Source organism: Manis javanica, chromosome X (assembly GCF_040802235.1).
Source record: "Manis javanica isolate MJ-LG chromosome X, MJ_LKY, whole genome shotgun sequence".
NCBI lineage: Eukaryota > Metazoa > Chordata > Mammalia > Pholidota > Manidae > Manis > Manis javanica.
The window spans coordinates 44,669,875-44,688,992 of record NC_133174.1 but is presented as its reverse complement, the minus strand read 5'-3'; the positions used below and the strand labels follow the sequence as shown (position 1 = coordinate 44,688,992).

Here is a 19,118-nt window from a genome sequence, read left to right as displayed (position 1 = left end):
ACTATCTTCTAAAGTGGTTGCACCATTGGGCATTCTGCCAGCGATGAATGAAAGTTCTTGTTGCTCCACATCCTCATCAACATTTGGTGTGACATTTTATGGTCTGCATGTTGGCCATTCTAATAAAGTGTGTAGGGTTATCTAATTGATGGTTTCATTTATATTTCCCTGATGATATATGATGAGTATCTTTTCACATGCTTACTTGCCATCTGTATATCTTCTTGGATGAAATGTCTGTTAAGCTCGTTCTAATTGGGTAATTTTCCTATTTATGAGTTTTAAGAGTTCTTCGTATATTTTGGATAACAGTTCTTTATCACATATGTCATTTGCAAATTTTTTCTCCCAGTCTGTGGGTTATCTTCTCATTCTCTTGACAGTGTCTTTTACAAAGCAGAAAATTTTTATTTGATGAAGTACAGCATCTCACTGTCTTTCATGGATCATGCCTTTGGTATCATATCTAAAGTCATAGCCAAGGCCAAGGCCATCTAGATTTTCTCCTATGTTATCTTCTGGGAGTTTTATATCTCTGCATTTTAAATATTGGTCTGTCATTAACTTTGAGTTAATTCTTGTTAAGGGCATAAGGTATATGTTTGATTTGGCGGGGGAGGCACGTGGATGTCCAGTTATTCCAACACCATTTGTTGAAAAACTATATTTGTTCCATTGTATTGAGCAAACTCTTGTCAAAGAACAGTTGACTGTGTTTATGTAGGTCAGTTGCTGGGCTTTCTATTCTGTTCCACTGATCTATTTGTCTATTATTTCACTAATACCACACTGTCTTGACTACTGTACCTTTATAGTAAGTCTTGAAGTCAGGTAGTATCAGTCTTCCAGATTTGTTCTTCTCCTTCAATATCCTGTTGACTGTTCTGCATTTCTTGCCTCTCCATATAAACTTTAGAATCAGTTGTCAATATCCAGAAAACAACTTGCCGGGATTTTTATTGGGATTGCATTGAATCTACAGATCAATTTGGGAAGAACTGACATCTTGACAATATTGAATATTCCTATCCATGAATATCCACAGAATATTTCTCTACTTACTTAGTTCTTCTTTAGTTTCATTCATCAGAGCTTATGGTTTTTGTCATATAGATCTTGCAAATTTTTGGTTAGATTTATATCTAAGTATTCCACTTTGGGGTGTGTTACTGTAAATGGTATTGTGTTTTTAATTTCAAATTGCACTTCTTCATTGCTGGTATATAGAAAAGCAATTGGCTTTTTATATACTAACCTGTAGCCCACAACCTTTTATAATTGCGTATTAGTTCCAGGAGTTTTTTGCTGTTGTTGTTGATTCCTCCTGATTTTTTAGACATATGATCAATCATGTCATCTGCAAACGAAGGCAGTTTTATTTCTTCCTTCCTAATCTATACACTTTTAGTTACTTTTCTTGTGTTATTGTATTAGCTAGGACTTCCAATGCCATGTTGCAAAGCAGAGGTGAGAAGGAACATTGCTCATTCAAAAGCAGAAAAGTGAGTTAAGAGGCATTCATTCTGCTTTTATCTTCTGAAAGAGATTATGGAGAATTGGTATAATTTCTTCTTTAAATTCTTGGTAGAATTCACCAGTGAACCCATCTGTGTCTGGTGCTTCCTGTCTTGGAAGGTTATTAATATTGATTCACTTTCTTTAACAGATACAGGGTTATTAAGATCACCTATTTCTTGTGTGAGTTTTACCATATTGTATCTTTCAAGGAATTGATCCATTTTGTCTAGGTTACCAAATTTGTAGGCATAGAGTTGTTCATAATATTCCTTTTATTATCCTTTTAATTTCTATGGGATCCGTAGTGATGTCCTTACTTTCATTTATAATATTAATGATTTGTGTTCTCACTCTTTTTTCTTAGCTTGGCTGGAGGCTTATTGATTTAAATGATATTTACAAAGAACCAGCTTTTGGTTTCATTGATTTTCACTACTGATTGCTTGTATTCAATTTCATTGACTTCACTCTAATTTTTATTATTATTTTTCTGCTAACTTTGTATTTAATTTGCTCTTCTTTTCCAGGTACCTAGAGTAAAAGCAGATATTACTGATTTTAGATTTCTTTTCTTTTCTAATAAATGCAGTCAATGCTATAAATTTCCTCCTAGATACTGCTTTTGCTGCATCCCATGAATTTTGATAAATTGTGTTTTCACTTTCATTTAGCTCAAGGTAATGTTTAGCTTCCCTTGAGATTTTTTATTTGACTTATATTTTACTTAGAAGTATGCTGTTTAATCTCCAAGTATTTTGGGATTTTCCAGATATCTGTTACTGATTTCTGGTTTAATTCCATTGTTGTCTTGTGTGATTTAGATTCTGTTAAATTTGTTAAGATGTGTTTTTTGACCTAGACACTACTTTATTGCTGTGAATGTTCCAGGTTAATTTGAGAAGATGTGTACTCTGCTGTTGTTGGGTAAAATAAGCTGTAGATGTTGATTACATCCAGGTGATTGATAGTGTTGAGTTCAAATATGTTCTTACTGATTTTCTGCCTATTGGATCTGTCCATTTCTGATAAAGGGGTACTGAAGTCTCTAACTATAGGAGCCGATTCATGTATTTCTTCTTGTGTTCTATCAGTTTTCGCCTCACATATTTAGACATTCTTATGTTGGGCAAATACACATTTAAGATTTTGATGCCTTCTTGGGGAATTGACTCATTTATCATTATGTAGTGGCCCTCTTTATTTCTGGTAATATTTCTTATCTGAAGTCTGCTTTGCCTGAAATCAACACAGCTAGTCTCACATTCTTTTGATTACTGTTAGCATGGTATATCGTTCTCCATCCATTTACTTTTAATCTATATGTGTCTTTATATTTCAAGGTTTCTTGTAGACAACATCAGTTGGGTTTTGTTTTTAGACTCTGACAATCTTTCTCTTTTAGTTGGTTCATTTAGACCATTGATGGTCAAAGTGATTACTGATATAGTTGATTTAATATCTACCATTTTATTACTGTTTTTGACTTGTTGCTCTTGTTCTTTGTTGCTTTTTGTGTCTTCCTATCTTTTCCTGCATTTTCTGGTTTTAATTGAGCATTTTATGTAACTCCATTTTGTCTCCTTTCTTAGCATATCAGATATACTTCTTTTGACTCTTTTTGCTTTTCTTAAAAATCAGAATAAAGTTGATATGCAATATTACATTGGGTTGGGATGTCCAATATAGTGACTCAATAATCATGTACATTACCAGATGATTGCCACTAAGTGTAGTTACCCCCTTTTACTATATCAAGATATTACAATATTATTTCCTATAATCTCCATGTTGTAATTCCATTCCTATGACTCGCTTATTTTACAATGTGCAGTTTGTACCCTTTTTATCCCCTTCACCTATTTCACCCATCTCCCCACCTCCCTCCCTATGGTAACCAACAGTCTGTTGTCAGTATTTATGGGCCTATTCTTTTTTGTTTATTTGTTTCATCTTTTAGACTCCACATGTAAGTGAAACCATATGGTATTTGTATTACCCTACCTGAATTATTTCATATACCCTAATAAACTCTACATCCATCCATGTTGTCACAAACGGCAAGATTTCCTTATTTTTATGCACCGTTGTAATGTTCCATTACATACATGTACCACATCACCCTTATCCGTTCACCTATTGATACACCATATCTTTGATATTGTAAGTCACACTCCAATGAACATAGGAATGTATATATCTTTTCAAATTAATGATTTTGTTTTCCTCAAGTAAATTACCAGAAGTAGAATTGCTGGGTTGTATGGTATTTCTATTTTTAGTTTTTTGAGGGACCTCTGTATTGTTTTCCATGATGGCTAGACAAATGTGCATCCCTACCAACAGTGTAGGAGGGTTCTTTTTCTCCACATCATCACTCACACTCTTTTTTTCTTGCCTTTTGGAGAGAACCTATTCTGACTGGTGCGAGGTGATACCTCATTGTCATACTGATTTGCATTTCACTGAAGATTAGTGATGTAGAGCATCTTTTCATGTGTCCATTGGCCATTTGCATGTCCTCTTTGGAAAATTGTCTATTCAGGTCCTCTGCCCATATGTTAATCAGATTATGTGGGGGTTTTTAGTGCTGACTTGTATGAGTTAGTTATATATTTTGGATATTAACCCCTTACTGGATATATCATTTGCAAATATATTCTCCCACATGTATGTTACCCTTTAGTTTTGCGGACTGTTTCTTTTGCTGTGCAGAAGCTTTTTTGTTTAATGTAGTCCCACTTGTTCATTTTTCCTTTTGTGTACCTTATCCAAGGAGACATACCAAGAAAGAAATTTCTCATTTTGATGTTCATAAGATTCTTGCCTGTTTTCTTCTAAGAGTTTTATGGTTTCCTGTCTTACATTTAGGTCTTTATCCCGTTTAGATTTTACTTTTATGTATGGTGTTAGCAATCCAGCTTCACTCTCTTACATGTAGTTGTCCAGTTTTCCAGCACCATTTGTTAAAGAGACAATCTTTTCCATATTATATATTTATGATGCCTTTATCATATATTAATTGGCTATATATATGTGGTGTATTTCTGAGCTCTCTATTCTGTTCTAATGATCTATGGGTCTCTTCTCATGCGAGTACTGTACTGTTCTAATCAATGTACCTTTGTCATGTACCTTGAAATCAGGTAGCCTGATACCCCAAGTATTCTTTCTCAAGATTGCTTTCGCTAGCTACTCACGGTTTTTTGTGGTTGCATATGAATTTTAGGATTATTTCCATTAGTTCATTGAAAAAAATGCCATTGGTGTTTTGATAGGGATTGCATTGAATCTGTAAATTGCTTTGGGCAGGATGGCCATTTTCACAATTGTAATTCTTTCTATCCACTAGCAACGGGACAGATTTCCATTGATTTGTGTTTTCCTTAATTTCTCTCATGAGTGTCTCATAGTTTTCAGAGTACAGGTTTTTAATCTCATGGGTTAGATTTAATCTTAGGTACTTTATTCTTTATGATGAAATTGTAAATGGAATTGTTTTACTAATTTCTCTTTCTGCTGGTTCACTATATTTATGTAGGTATGCAACAGATTTCTGCATATTAGTTTCATATCCTGCAATTTTTCTGAATCCATTTATTCTAATAGTTTTTTTTTTGTTGGAGTCTTTAGGGTTTTCTGTATACAGTATCATGTCTTCTGCAAATAGTGACAGTTTTACACCTTCCTTACCAATTTGGATGTCTTTTATCTCTTTATCTTGTCTGATTTCCATGGCTAGAACCTCCAGTACTATGTTGAATAAAAGTGATGAGAGTGGGCATCCCTTGTCTTGTTCCTGATCTTAGAGGAAAAGCTTTCAGCTTTCCACCGTTGAGTATAATGTTAGCTGTGGGTTTGTCATACATGGCCTTTATTATGTTGAGGTATGTACACACCCTCTATATGTGTTGAGAGTGCTTTTTATCATGAATGGATGTTGAATTTTGTCAAATGCTTTTTCAGTATCTACTGGGATGATCACATGATTTTTATCCCTTTTTCTGTAAGTGTGGTTGTATCACATTGATTGATTTATGAATATTGTAACATACCATCCTTGCACCCCTGGAATAAAGCCCACTTGGTCATGATGGATGATCCTTTTGATGTATTTTTAAATTCAGTTTGTTAATAGTTTTTGAGGATATTTTCATCTGTGTTGATCAGGGATATTGGTTCTATAATTTTCTATTTTTGTAGTATCTTTGGTTTGGTATTAGAGTGATGCTGACTTCATAAAAAGAGTTGGAAAGCAGACTCTCCTTTTCTACTTCTTGGAGTAATTTAAGGATGGGTATTAGGTCTTCTTTAAATGTGGAAATCTGTGAAGCCATCTGGTCCAGGACTTTTGTTTGTTGGGAGTTTTTGGATTACCAGTTCAATTTTTTTTACTGGTAATTCATCTGTTAGAGTTTATGTTTCTTCTTGGGTTAATCTTGGAAGGTTGTACTTTTCTAGGAACTTGTCCATTTCTTCTAGGTTGTCCAATTTATTGGCATATAATTTTTCATAGAATTCTCTAATAATTCTTTGTATTTCTGTGGTGTCAGTTGTGACTATTCCTTTTTAATTTCTGATTTTGTTTCCTCTCTCTTTTTTTCTTGATAAAGCTAGAGGTTTGTCTATTTTGTTTATCTTCTCAAAGAACCAGCTCTTGGTTTCATCAGTTTTTCCTATTATTTTATTATCTATGTTATTCACTTCTGCTCTGATCTTTTTATGGCCCTCCTTCTACTAACTTTGGATTTCATTTGTTCTTTTTCTAGTTTCTTTGTGAGTTTAGACTGTTTATTTAGGATTGTTCTTATTTCTTGAGGTAGCCCTGTATTGCTAAGTACATCCCTCTTAGAACAGCTTTTGGGACATCCCACAAACTTTAGACTCTTGTATTTTTGTTTTTATTTTTCTCTGTGTACTGCTTGATTTCTATTTTGATTTGTTTGTTGATCCACTGATTATTTAGAAGTATGTTATTTAGCATCCACGTGTTTGTGGGCTTTTTGGTTTTTTTCGTGTAATTTTTTTTCTAGTTTCATACATACCGTTGTGGTCTGAGAAGTTGCTTGATACAATTTCAATCTTTTTGTATTTATTGAGGTTCTTTTTGTGGCCTAGTATGTGATCTATTCTGGAAAATGCTCCATGTACACCTGAGAAAAATGTGTATCCTGCTTTACAGGAAATATAATTGCAAATACTTATAACAACAAAATAATCCTAATTCCCCCTTCCAGTCCCTTGTATTTTGCTGTCATTTATTCCACATATATTATAAGCTTATATAACCAAATATATTGCTGCTATTGTTATTTTGAACAAATTCAAATATTATAATATCAATTGTTATATAATATCAACTAAGAGTAAGAAAATTTTTTTATTTTACCTTTACTTATTCCTTCTCTGATGCTCTTCCTTTCTATATGTAGGCCCATGTTTCTGGCCTATATAATCTCCCTTCTATCTAAAGCACTTTTAACATTTCTTGAAAGATAAGTGTACTAGCAATGAATTCCCTCAAATATTTTGTCTGAGAAAGTATTTATTTCTCTTTTAGTTTTGAAGGAGAATTTAGCATGGCACAGAATTCTAGGATAGTTTTTCTCACAACACTTTAAATACTTCACTCCATTATCTTCCTGTTTGCATTGATTGTAAGAAGTTACAATGCATTCTTTATCTTTATGTGTAAGTGGTTTTTCTCCCCCTCTGGCTTCTTTCATGATTTTTTATTTATCTTTGATTTTCTATAATTTGGCATGCTTATGGGTAGGTTGCTTGGGGCATTTGTCCTGTTTGGTGTTCTCGGAGTCTCCAAGATCTGTGATTTGGTGCCTAACGCTAATTGGGAGAAATGCTCAGTCTTATTGTTTCAAATAATTATTTTCCCTTTTCTATGTCTTCTCCTTCTGGTATTCCTATTAAATGTATGTGGCAACTTTTGTAGTTGTCCTAGAGCTCTTATACACTCTGTACTATTTTTTTTCTTTCAATCTTTTTTCCTCTTCAGCTTTTCAGTTTTCGAGGTTTCTATTGAGATATGCTCAGGCTCAGAGATTCTTTGCTCAGCCATGTCCACACTGTTAATGAGTCATTAAAGGCATTCTTATTTCTGTTTCAGTCTGTTTGATCTCTAGTGTGACTTTTCTGTTTCTTTCTTAGAAGTTCCATCTCTCTGCTTACATTGCTCATCTATTCTTGCCTCATGTCTGCTTTATCCATTAGCATCCTTAGCATATTAATCATGTTTCTTTAAACACTGTCTGATAATTCCAACATCCCCACCATATCTGGGTCTGCTTTTGATGCTTGCTCTATCTTTTCAAAGCATGCCTTTTACATGCCTTGTAGTTTTTTCTTCATAGCCAACCACAATGTGCCAGGTTAAAAACTACTGTAAAAGCCTTTGGCAACGTGGTGGTAAGGTGTGGGGAAGGGAGGAAGTCTATAATCTTACGATTAAGTCTTAGCCTATTAGTACGCTGGTGCCTCTGCACTGTAAACTTCACCAAATGCTTCCCAGTTTTTACCTCCCTTATGTAGAATAGGATGACTAGGGGGGGCTGAAGTTATATATTCCCCTTCCCCTACATTGAGCACTAGAGCTGACCAGAGTTGGCTTATTTCCAATCCCTGAGGCTCTGATAAAGTCTCAGAAGGTTAGGATCTAGTAAAACAATTTCTCCTGAGGGCAGACCTTGTTAAAAAGAACCAAAATGCTCTGTTGTATTTCAAAAAGCCCTCACACCAGCCATGAGGAAATATGAGAGGATTTTTCTTTGATATTCTCTGTAAGAACCTGGTAGAATATAAGGAGGTAACACTCACAAAAGTGGGAGGCCCACCAATAACTGGGTCAACCAGGAGTTTTTATTTCTCAGACTTCTCTACGCTGAGCCATCAGCAATTCGTCAGTTGGAGTTCAGGTTTCTCTGCCCCAGCGTTAGTGCCAATTACTAATGGGTTTCTGTTCTGGGAATTTGTGATTCTCTGTACTCTCCTACCTGTCTTTTCAATTTTGGGGGCAGCAGTTTGGCCTGTGACCTTACATCTCCAGCAAATCTAAGAACAGTTGTTGATTTTTCATTTTACATAGTTTTTTTACTTGTTGGGACCGAGTGGTGAGTACCAATGTTCTTACATGATGGACTAGAAACCTTCTGGTTTCTCATGCTGGCCTCATGTAGCTTTTAAAGACTTCCTATGTTTGTACCAAACTAAGTTTTCAGGCCCATCTTTCACCCTGTCCTTCCCCAGGTCTCCTTTCCTGGCACTCACAGCAACAGAGAACTCAGTCCTTTTCTAAGTCACTGATGCAGTCTCCCCTAAAGGTCCTGGGCTGTGTCTTATTTTTAGTGACTCTGCTCTATCTTCCTTGCAGCCATTACAGTTTGATAATTGCCTGTCCTAACTTGTCAGTGCTCCTTGGTTGTTTGCCCTGAAACCTGTTGGGAAAAATGATGCTGTCCTTAGGTCAGGAAGGAAAGACAGCCCTTTAATTCAGTGCTGCTGCTCTTGGCAGGGTTGGGGACTAAGCAACAGACTTTACTTTCCTGTTGGGCTCTCTTTACAGAAACATTATATTTCTAGCCTCTAAATATTCCACCCTGCAAAAATTGTATGCACTCCAGTAATGGAGGAGTTTATCAGAAATTTCCCAAGTTGAAAGTCTCCTGCTCTAATGAGAATTTCCCCTGGTCCCGTGGTCTGATGCTGCATTGCTAATCTTTTGCGTTTACATTGGGGTGCCTCAAGCCTCTGTTAAAGGTGTGCATAAAGAGTACACCAAGATGTCAGGCATTGATGGCAGTTCCCTACAGAATAATGTGTGCAATGGCTAGAGGGTAAGTACACTTCCCCCTCCCTTTCCTTCTCTATGCCCACTGCCTCCTGGATAATCTAAGGTATGTTCTTATCTCCTAATGTGATGACAGCAGAGAAACCAGTGCTGGCTCAAAGTTGCTAAAGACCTTTGTTTTGGGTAGCCTATTCTTTTGCATCTGGAAATATAGCACTTTGGTTTCTAATCCCAGTACAGGGGCAGTAAACATTAAACAGGAGCAAGGAGGTTTTAACTTAGCAAGTGAGAGCTAGACCAGAAATTTTTCACAGCACTCTCAAAGCAATGCTGCTGCCTTGATTTTCCTCCCTTCCTCCCTTCCTTCTTTTCTTTCTTTCCTCTTTCACTGTCTTCAGAGCACAGATGTTTGGCATATTTAATTTAGTTTCTGAAGTAACATGAGCGCAAATCCCAAAATAAACCAAGGGAGGCTATAACAATTCTGTAATGTTCATGTGGGCTGAATATGGACAACCTGAATCAAGTTGGTAATGAGGTCATGGCTGAAACTTCTACATAGCCTCTAGCCCATCCCACTCTGGAGGAGCAGCCCATCTTTGTTGTTGCCAAGATCAGTGGCCTTTGGTACAACCAGATTCTTATCAATATCCAATAGGCCCTTTGAAATGTTTGACTTTTCCGTAGTCAACACTTACTAGGCCATCCCTGGTCAGGCAGAGGGGTGAGTGTTTCATGCCAGTTTATGGACTATGCAAGGTCCACAGGGAACTTTACAACTTAATCAGGGCAGCATTGTGCAAAATTAACTGACTTTTCATTCCATATTTTGTTGTATACCTCTGCATTTGCACTATAAAATCCATCTCTCAGTCAGCCATTCACTGCCTCGAGGAAAGCAGAAAAGTTAGGTATTCCCACCCTCCCTCACATTACAAGGTTGACTATGTGCCAATGAAGCCTCAGGATGGCCCCTCCCTTAATACAGTCCCACTCTATGGGCTTGAATATTGCTTCCTCTATACCAGAGATTAAATAGCCCCTTTTCCTGGGAGAGAATGACACAGAGATTTTAGATCTCATATTGTTTCTAAATCAATCTATGTTCTGAAAAAAGCAACAAAAAACATCTCAAGTCAAGTTCGACTGTCAATTCCTGCTTCTCAATAGAATGGTGACTGAGATTTGGGGAACTATTGGTACTAGCTGATTTATGACATAGTAACTAGTCCCTGACTTGCACTTACCTTATAAATAACTATAAAACTGTATGAAATTCATTAGGAGATTGTTTGAGGGCATTGAAAAACAGGGAATGCAAGATTGTGATCCTTCAGAGAAGGAAATGCATGAGATGAAATCTATGCGTGCCACAGCATGCTGTCTAGGGCACATTCCAAATGGTGGCACAAGGGAGTAGAATCTAAACAAAGCAGACACCCTGACAAGTTGAAGAGACTGGGGTTTGCAGCTGCTGGAGCACTTGAAATTTGCACGTCTTATTTGGAGAGGAGGGAGCTGTTCTTGTCCTTGGCTGGAGGCAGGATGCCAAGAAGCTTATGACACAGCAGGTGCTGTGGGGCTGAGTGCAGAGACCCTGGTTAACATTGTGGGCATTCAGTTCAGATAACAGGCCAGGCATTAGGACTAAAATAATCTACCCTAGAATAAGTTCAAAACAGGTATATACCCACTCTCACAGAGAACAAAAGCAAGCCTTACAGGCACAAGGGGACCCAACAGTAACCTAAGTAGCTGCTAGAACAAAGTGTAACAACCTTTATGGAATAGGACACAGTCTCCAAATTTCAAACAGGGTGTCATTTGCCATTTTCTGCACACACACACAAGTTCCTAGACATATACCAACAAGCAGGAAAGAGTAAAGCACAATCAACAACAACAACAAAAATGGATAAAAACTGGCCTCAAATGTGTAAACTGTTGGAACTAGCAGAAACATTTAAGGAAAACATGCCCAAATCTTTCCTCTTCTCCTGCCCTCACCACCACAATTAACCCCACTGAACCTCATGAATTTGGGTTTTGTTTTAAAATGTGCTCAGGGTCACACAGCCAGTGGCAGAGCCAGGACTCAAGCCCACACAAGTCTTCCCACTAAACTGATATCAGTGATCACTTCTGATGTGCACACAACTTCTGAGGGGCTTTAAAAACACATACCTCATTTTGCATGGTATCAAATGAGATGATAATAGACTGAAATGTATTTTACATCGAATGTGTTAGAAGTTCATTTTTAATGTACTCCCTCGAAAAGAGAGAGAGAGAGAATGGACATGTGCTCTATGGCCCCTCCCCACTCACAGTGTTGTTTGTCCCTCTGCCTCTACTTCTTGTCCCATTGGGCCTGGAATGGAGATGTCAAATTCAGATTCTTGCCTGGTGAGGGGGTGCTGAGGCTTTCTGCTATGAACAATACTGGCCACAAATGGCTGTCATGACCTGGCACAGGTTGTTGCTGTGATCCATGCATCACCCCACGTGTGGACTTACGTGCTCTGTTTTACAGGTCTCCATTATGTGGAAGCAGCACCCAAATATAGAGGGGACAACATGGGTCCACACAAGCTGGCCAGCTGTAGTGTGAGAAACAAACGAACAGGATCCACACCAAGCTCATTCATCTTGCACACATTGCTTTCATGCCCAGCAAAATCTGCTCTCCCTGACACCTGGCAGTGACTCGGCAGTACCTATAATGACATACAAATAAAGCTTAAAAAAACAAGAATCTTTACAAAATATCTAGTGCAACATCTCCTGAAAATTAATGTTGATTCAGGGGAACTCTGTGAAGAATGCAATATGCAACCATGATCCCGCAAAGGAAATTTGTAAGGCTAATGCCCTCTCTAACTGTCCTTACAAGAAATGGAAGGGAAAGATGGCAGGGGAACCATGCAAATCACTGGACCAGCCTGACCACCCTGTAACACTCCTGCGCCCTCACCTGAACAATAACCCCTCCTGTAAGGGTCTTCCTGGGACCTGAGTTACTATGATGAAGGAAGGACCACTGGTCTGAGAAGTGAGGGTCACTGGTACCATAAGCAATGACAATGGTAACAGCTAACCTTTATTCATCACTTACTATGGGTCAGGTATTTTGGTATTTACATGGACTCTCTCCTTTAATTCTCCCGCCCACCATGTGAGTTAGGTTATTAGCAGACTTTCACAATTTGCTTTAAAAAAGCAAATCTCTTATGGTCCCATGGCCAGAAAGTAGGGCACCTAGAATTTAGGTACAGGTCTGCCTCACTCCTAATGCTATGCCAGCATTTCCTAAACTTCAGGTATTATCTGTTTACCACCTTTACTCTTCTTGCCACATTTTATTATAGTAAATACTATCATAATGCCAAATAACATGAATCTACATAAATATTTGACTTCCATGTACTATGTCTCTGCTAAGAATTTTAATTCATTAATCTCATTGTTGTACATATAAGGCTCAATATTTTCCTTTGAATTAAATAATTGTACATCAATATATTTTTAAATGAAACTTTATATCATTACTGTAAGTGAAAATCACTCATCACTCATCATAAATGGTAAGATACCATAGAAAGAAATGTAAATGATACAAAATGTATCATTTTAAAATTTATTAAGTATATATTAACATTTTTAAATAGTTCATTCAAATGTACCACTGTTCTCATTTCATATCCCATCTGGGTTGGGTATAATTTTGGTAAATTTTATTAATTTGAGGCAGTCCTCTGTAGCCCAATTCCTTCTGGAATTACAGACTGAGTTTGATTTCTAGACCTACAGAGCTGGGAATAATGGTGTCTATACCAAGGGATTGACTTTCTGGGGAGCAAACTGGGTGACAAGATGGCCTCCCTCATACAGCCTTTGACTCATACCTTTTTATTTATAATTTTTTATTGAAGCATAGTTGATATACAATATTATATTGGTTTCAAGCATGTAACGTAGTGATTCAACAGTTATCTACACTATTAAATGCTCACCCCAACAAATGTAGTTACTATCTGTCAACACAGAAAGATATTACAGAACTATTGATGATACTCTCTGTGTACTACTTTCATCCCTGTGACTAATTTATATTACGATTGAGATTTTGTGCCCCTCTATCTCCTTCACTTACTTCAACCATTCACCCCAACCCCTCTCCCATGGTAACCACCAGTCACTTCTCAGAGTCATGCCTTTTTAAATTGTGAGAAGTGGTTATGAAAGTTTTCCTTCCCAGTCCAGGGTCACTAGTAACCTGGACAGGGTCATGTTATTTTCCTCTATAGCCCAAAGAGCCTTGCACACTACTTGGAGAACACAAAGTTCTCAATAAATATTTGTCAAATAAATTTTCCTGAGTCTTTGCAAATTCTATTCCTTCTTCTTGGAATGTCATTCCTACAACTTTGATAGCTGATAAACTCCAACTCATCCTTACAAAGTAGGTGCTTACAAAGCAAATTCTCCTGACTCCCTCAGGAAGTTGTTTGTTTCCTTCTCCATGTTCTCATCAGATATTGTCCATGCCTTTATCATACGTATTGTGCTATTGCTCTGAGACCTGTTTACCCCACCAGACTGAATTTCTCAGAGCAATGACTATTTCTAGTTCATCTTTGTGAAAGTTCTTTAATATCTATCTACAGTATTCTTTATTTTTTTGAATAATGTTAAGCATTGGGTCTTGTATTGCAAAACCAGATTGGGCATTCCTGTGGTATAAGAGAGCCTGGGCATCCATTTTATATGCCATATGATTCTTCAGCCATCAGCCGTGCTCCTAGAAGCCCAGTAAGCTCTTCTACCATCACTCAGTTCTGGAGATTGCCAGAATGCTTAAGCCTCAGTTAAGCCTCTTCCTTCCCAAGTTTCAATCTCTGGACTCAGGGACTTGATCAGCTACATTCAAGGCTAATTATACTTTTTTCTCAGAGAGAGAAAGAACAGCACCTTCAGCAACAGCACTACCTCAAAAACCAAACTATGAAAAATATTTGGGGGGCTCTTATCAGATCCACATTTTTTTCCCTGCAACTTGGCCTTTTCATCCAACACAATGTCTTGGAGATCCTTTCATAATAACACTGATAATAATGAACATTTATTGAAACTTAATTACCATGTGCCGGCACAGTAACAGGCACCTTATGTATTATTTAATTCTCACAACACTCCCATGGTATAGAGTCTCATGTAATCACCATTTTTTTTCCAACTCTTTCTTTTTTATTATTCAAGCTAGCAAAATTGAAATACACAGTGAGAGAAAATGAAAAATTAAAACAAAAATAATTATCTCAAGCTGAAATAAAGAAGGTCAAATTGTCTTTGGCTATTCAGAGTACAATGAGACTATGTATTCAGAGTAGAGACTATGAATTGTTCAAGGTTTTTTTTATGGCATCACTAATATACAACCACATGAGCAACAACATTGTGATTACTACATTCCCCCCATTATCAAGTCCCCGCCACATACCCCATTACAGTCAATGTCCAGCAGCATAGTAAGATGCTATAGAGTCACTACTTGTCTTCTCTGTGCTATACTGCCTTCCCCGAGCCCACCCCTACATTATGTGTGCTAATCATAATGTCGCTTAATTCCCTTATGCCTCCCTTCCCACCCACCCGCACCAGTCCCTTTCCCTTTGGTAACTGGTAGTCCATTCTCGGATTCTGTGAGTCTCCTGCTGTTTTGTTCCTTCCGCTTTTGCTTTATTGTTATACTCCACAGATGAGTGAAATCATTTGGTACTTGTCTTTCTCCACCTGGCTTACTTCACTGAGCGTAACACCCTCTAGCTCCATCCATGTTGTTCCAAATGGTAGTGTTTCTTTTCTTCTTACGGCTGAATAGTATTCCATTGTGTGTATGTACCACATCTTCTTTATCCATTCATCTACTGAAGGACACTTAGGTTGCTTCCATTTCTTGGCTGTTGTAAATAATGCTGTGATAAACATATGGGCACATACGTCTTTTTCAAACTGGGCTCCTGCATTCTTACGGTTAATTTCTAGGAGTGGAATTCCTGAGTCAAACGGTATTTCTATTTTCAGTTTTTTGAGGAACCTCCATACTACTTTCCACAATGACCGAACTAATTTATTACATTCCCACCAGCAGTGTAGGAGGGTTCCCCTTCTCCACATCCTCACCAGCATTTGTTGTTCTTAGTCTTTTCGATGCTGGACATCTGAACTGATGTGAGGTGATATCTCATTGTGATTTTAATTTGCATTTCCCTGATAATTAGCGATGTGGGGCATCTTTTCATGTGCCTGTTGGCCGTCTGAATTTCTTCTTTGGAGAAGTGTCCGTTCATACCCTCTGCCCAGTTTTAGTAGGGGTTTTTCTTTTTGGTTGTTGAGGCATGTGAGTTCTTTATATTTCTTGGATGTTAACCCCTTGTCGGATATGTCATTTACAAATATATTCTCCCATACTGTAGGATGCCTTCTTGTTCTGCTGATGGTGTCCTTTGCCATACAGAAGATTTTAAGTTTGATGTAGTCCCATGTGTTCACTTTTGCTTTTGTTTCCCTTGCCCAACGAGATGTGCTCAGGAAAGAGTTGCTCATGTTTATATTCAGATTTTTGCATGTGTTGTACTCTAAGAGTTTTATGGTTTCATGACTTACATTCAGGTCTTTGATCTATACTTTTGTGTATAGGGTTAGACAATAATCCAGTTTCTTTCTCTTGCATGTAGCTGTACAGTTTTACCAACACAAGTTGTTGAAGAGGCTGTCATTTCCATTGTTTGTCCATGGCTCCTTTATCGTACATTAATTAACCATATATGCTTGGGTTTATACCTGAGCTCTCTATTCTGTTCCTCTGGTCTATGGGTCTGTTCTTTTGCCAGTACCAAATTGTCATGATTACTGTGGCTTTGTAGTAGAACTTGAAGTCGGGGAGCATAATCACCCCAGCTTTACCCTTCCTTCTCAGGATTGCTTTGGCTACTTGGGGTCTTTTGTGGTTCCATGTGAATTTTAGAACTATTTGTTCTAGTTCATTGAAGAATGCTGTTTGTATTTTGATAGGGGTTGCATTGAATTTGTACATTGCTCTAGTCAGGATGGCCATTCTGATGATACTAATTCTTCCTATCCATGAGCGTGGGATATATTTCCATTTATTTGTATCTTCTTTAATTTCTCTCATGAGTGTCTTCTGGTTTTCAGAATATAGCTCTTTCACTTCCTTCATTAGGTTTAGTTCTAGGTATTTTATTCTTTTCAATGCAGTTGTGAATGGAATTGTTTTCCTGATTTCTCTTTCTGCTAGTTCATTGTTAGTGTATAGGAATGCAACAGATTTCAGTGTATTAATTTTGGCTCCTGCAACTTTGCTGAATTCAGATATTAGTTCTAGTAGTTTGGGAGTGGATTCTTTTCTGTCTTTATGTACAATATCATGTCATCTGCAAACAGTGACAGTTTTACTTCTTCATTACCAATCTAGATGCCTTGTATTTCTTTGTTTTGTCTGACTGCCATGACTAAGACTTCCAGTACTATATTGAATAAAAGCGGGGAGAGTGGGCATCCCTGTCTTGTTCCCGATCTTAGGTGAAAAGCTTTCAGCTTCTCACTGTTAAGTATGATGTTGGCTGTGGGTTTGTCATATATGGCCTTTATTATGTTGAGGTACTTGCCCTCTCTACCCATTTTGTTGAGAGTTTTTATCGTGAATAGATGCTGAATTTTGTCGAATGCTTTTTCAGTGTCTATGGAGATGATCATGTGGTTTTTGTCCTTCTTTTTGTTGATGTGGTGGATGATGCTGATGGATTTTCGAATGTTGTAACATCCTTGCATCCCTGGGATGAATCCCACCTGGTCATGGTGTATGATCCTCTTGATATATTTTTGAATTCGTTTTGCTAATATTTTGTTGAGTATTTTTGCATCTATGTTCTTCAGGGATATTGGTCTGTAATTTTCATATCTTGTCCAGTCATCCCTGCTTTTTGTATTAGACTGATGCTGGCTTCATAGAATGAGTTTGGAAGTATTCCCTCCTCTTCTATTTTTTGGAAAACTGTAGGGAGAATGGGTATTATGTCTTCTCTAAATGATAAAACTCAGTGGTGAATCCATCTGGTCGGGGGTTTTGTTTTTGCGTAGTTTTTTGATTACCAATTCAATTTCACTGTTGGTAATTGGTCTGTTTAGATTTTCTTTTTCTTCCTGGGTCAGTCTTGGAAGGTTGTATTTTTCTAGAAAGTTGTCCATTTCTTCTAGGTTATTCAGTTTGTTAGCTTGTAGATTTTCATAGTATCTTCTAATAATTCATTGTATTTCTGTGGCATTGGTCTTGAGTTTTCCTTTCTCATTTCTGATTCTGTTTATATGTGTAGATTCTCTTTCTTTCTTAATAAGTATGGCTAGGGGTTTATCTATTTTGTTTATATTCTCAAGGAACCAGATCTTGGTTTCATTAATTTTTTCTATCATTTTATTCCTCTCAATTTCATTTATTTCTTCTCAAATCTTTATTATGTCCCTCCTTCTGCTGACTTTGGGCTTCATTTGTTCTTCTTTTTCCAGTTTCAATAATTGCGAATTTAGACTATTCATTAGAGATTGTTCTTCCTTCTTTAAATAGGCCTGGATTGTTATATACTTCCCTCTTTGATCTGCCTTCACTGCATACCACAGAATTCGGGCATGGTGCTATTGTTTTCATTTGTCTCCGTATATTGCTTGATCTCTGTTTTAACTTGGTCATTGATCCATTGATTATTTAGGAGTATGTTGTTAAGCCTCCATGTGTTTGTGAGCCGTTTTGTTTTCTTAGTACAATTTATTTCTAGTTTTATACCCTCATCATCTGAGAAGTTGGTTGGTACAATTTCAATCTTTTTGAATTAACTGAGGCTCTTTTCGTGGCCTACTATGTGGTCTATTCTGGAAAATGTTCCCTGTGTACTTGAAAAGAATATGTATTCTGCTGCTTTTGGGTATAGAGTTCTGTAGATGTCTGTTAGGTCCATGTGTTCTAATGTGTTGTTCAGTGCCTCTGTCTCCTTACTTATTTTCTGCCTGGTTGATCTGTCCTGTGGAGTGGGTGGAGTGTTGAAGTCTCCTAGAATGAATACGTTGCATTCTGTTTCCCCTTTTTAATTCTGATAGTATTTGTTTCATATATGTATGTGCTCCTGTGTTGGGTGCATAGATATTTATAATGGTTATATCCTATTGTTGGATTGACCCCTTTATCATTATGTAATGTCCTTCTTTGTCTCTTGTGACTTTCTTGGTTTTTTGAAGTCTATTTTGTCCAATACAAGTACTGCAACACTTGCTTTTTTCTCCCTATTAGTTGCATCAAATATCTTTTTCAATCCCTTCACTTTTAGTCTGTATGTGTCTTTGCATTTGAAGTGAGTCTCTTGTAGGCAGCATATAGTTGGGTCTCGTTTTTCTATCCATTCAGGTACTCTATGTCTTTTGATTGGTGCATTCAGACCATTAACATTTAGGGTTATAATTGATAGTATGTACTTATTGCCATTGCAGGCTTTAGATTCGTGGTTACCAAAGTCTCAAGGGTAACTTCCTTACTATCTGTCTAACTTAACCCACTTTGTATGCTATTACAAACACAATGTAAAGGTTCTTTTTTCCCCCTCCTTTATTTCCTCCTCCCTTCTTTATATATTAGGTATCATATTCTGTACTCTTTGTGTATGCCTTTTTATTACCTCTGGTGACAGCTATTTAACCTTAGGAACACTTCCATCTATATCAGTCCCTCCAAAATACA

General features: G+C 37.2%; 1 long non-coding RNA gene across 3 annotated transcripts in view; it reads right to left on the bottom strand.

Annotated features, from left to right (window-relative positions):
• LOC140847312 (uncharacterized) overlaps positions 1 to 19,118 on the bottom strand; it is a 71,866-nt gene that overhangs the window by 37,656 nt on the left and 15,092 nt on the right. Inside the window, exon 2 of one of the 3 annotated variants that reach the window (XR_012127262.1) lies at positions 11,834 to 12,033. The exons of the other annotated variants lie outside the window; for them this stretch is intronic. This is a non-coding gene — a long non-coding RNA (uncharacterized lncRNA). The remainder of the gene's footprint in view (positions 1 to 11,833; positions 12,034 to 19,118) is intronic. 3 annotated transcript variants of the gene reach the window in all.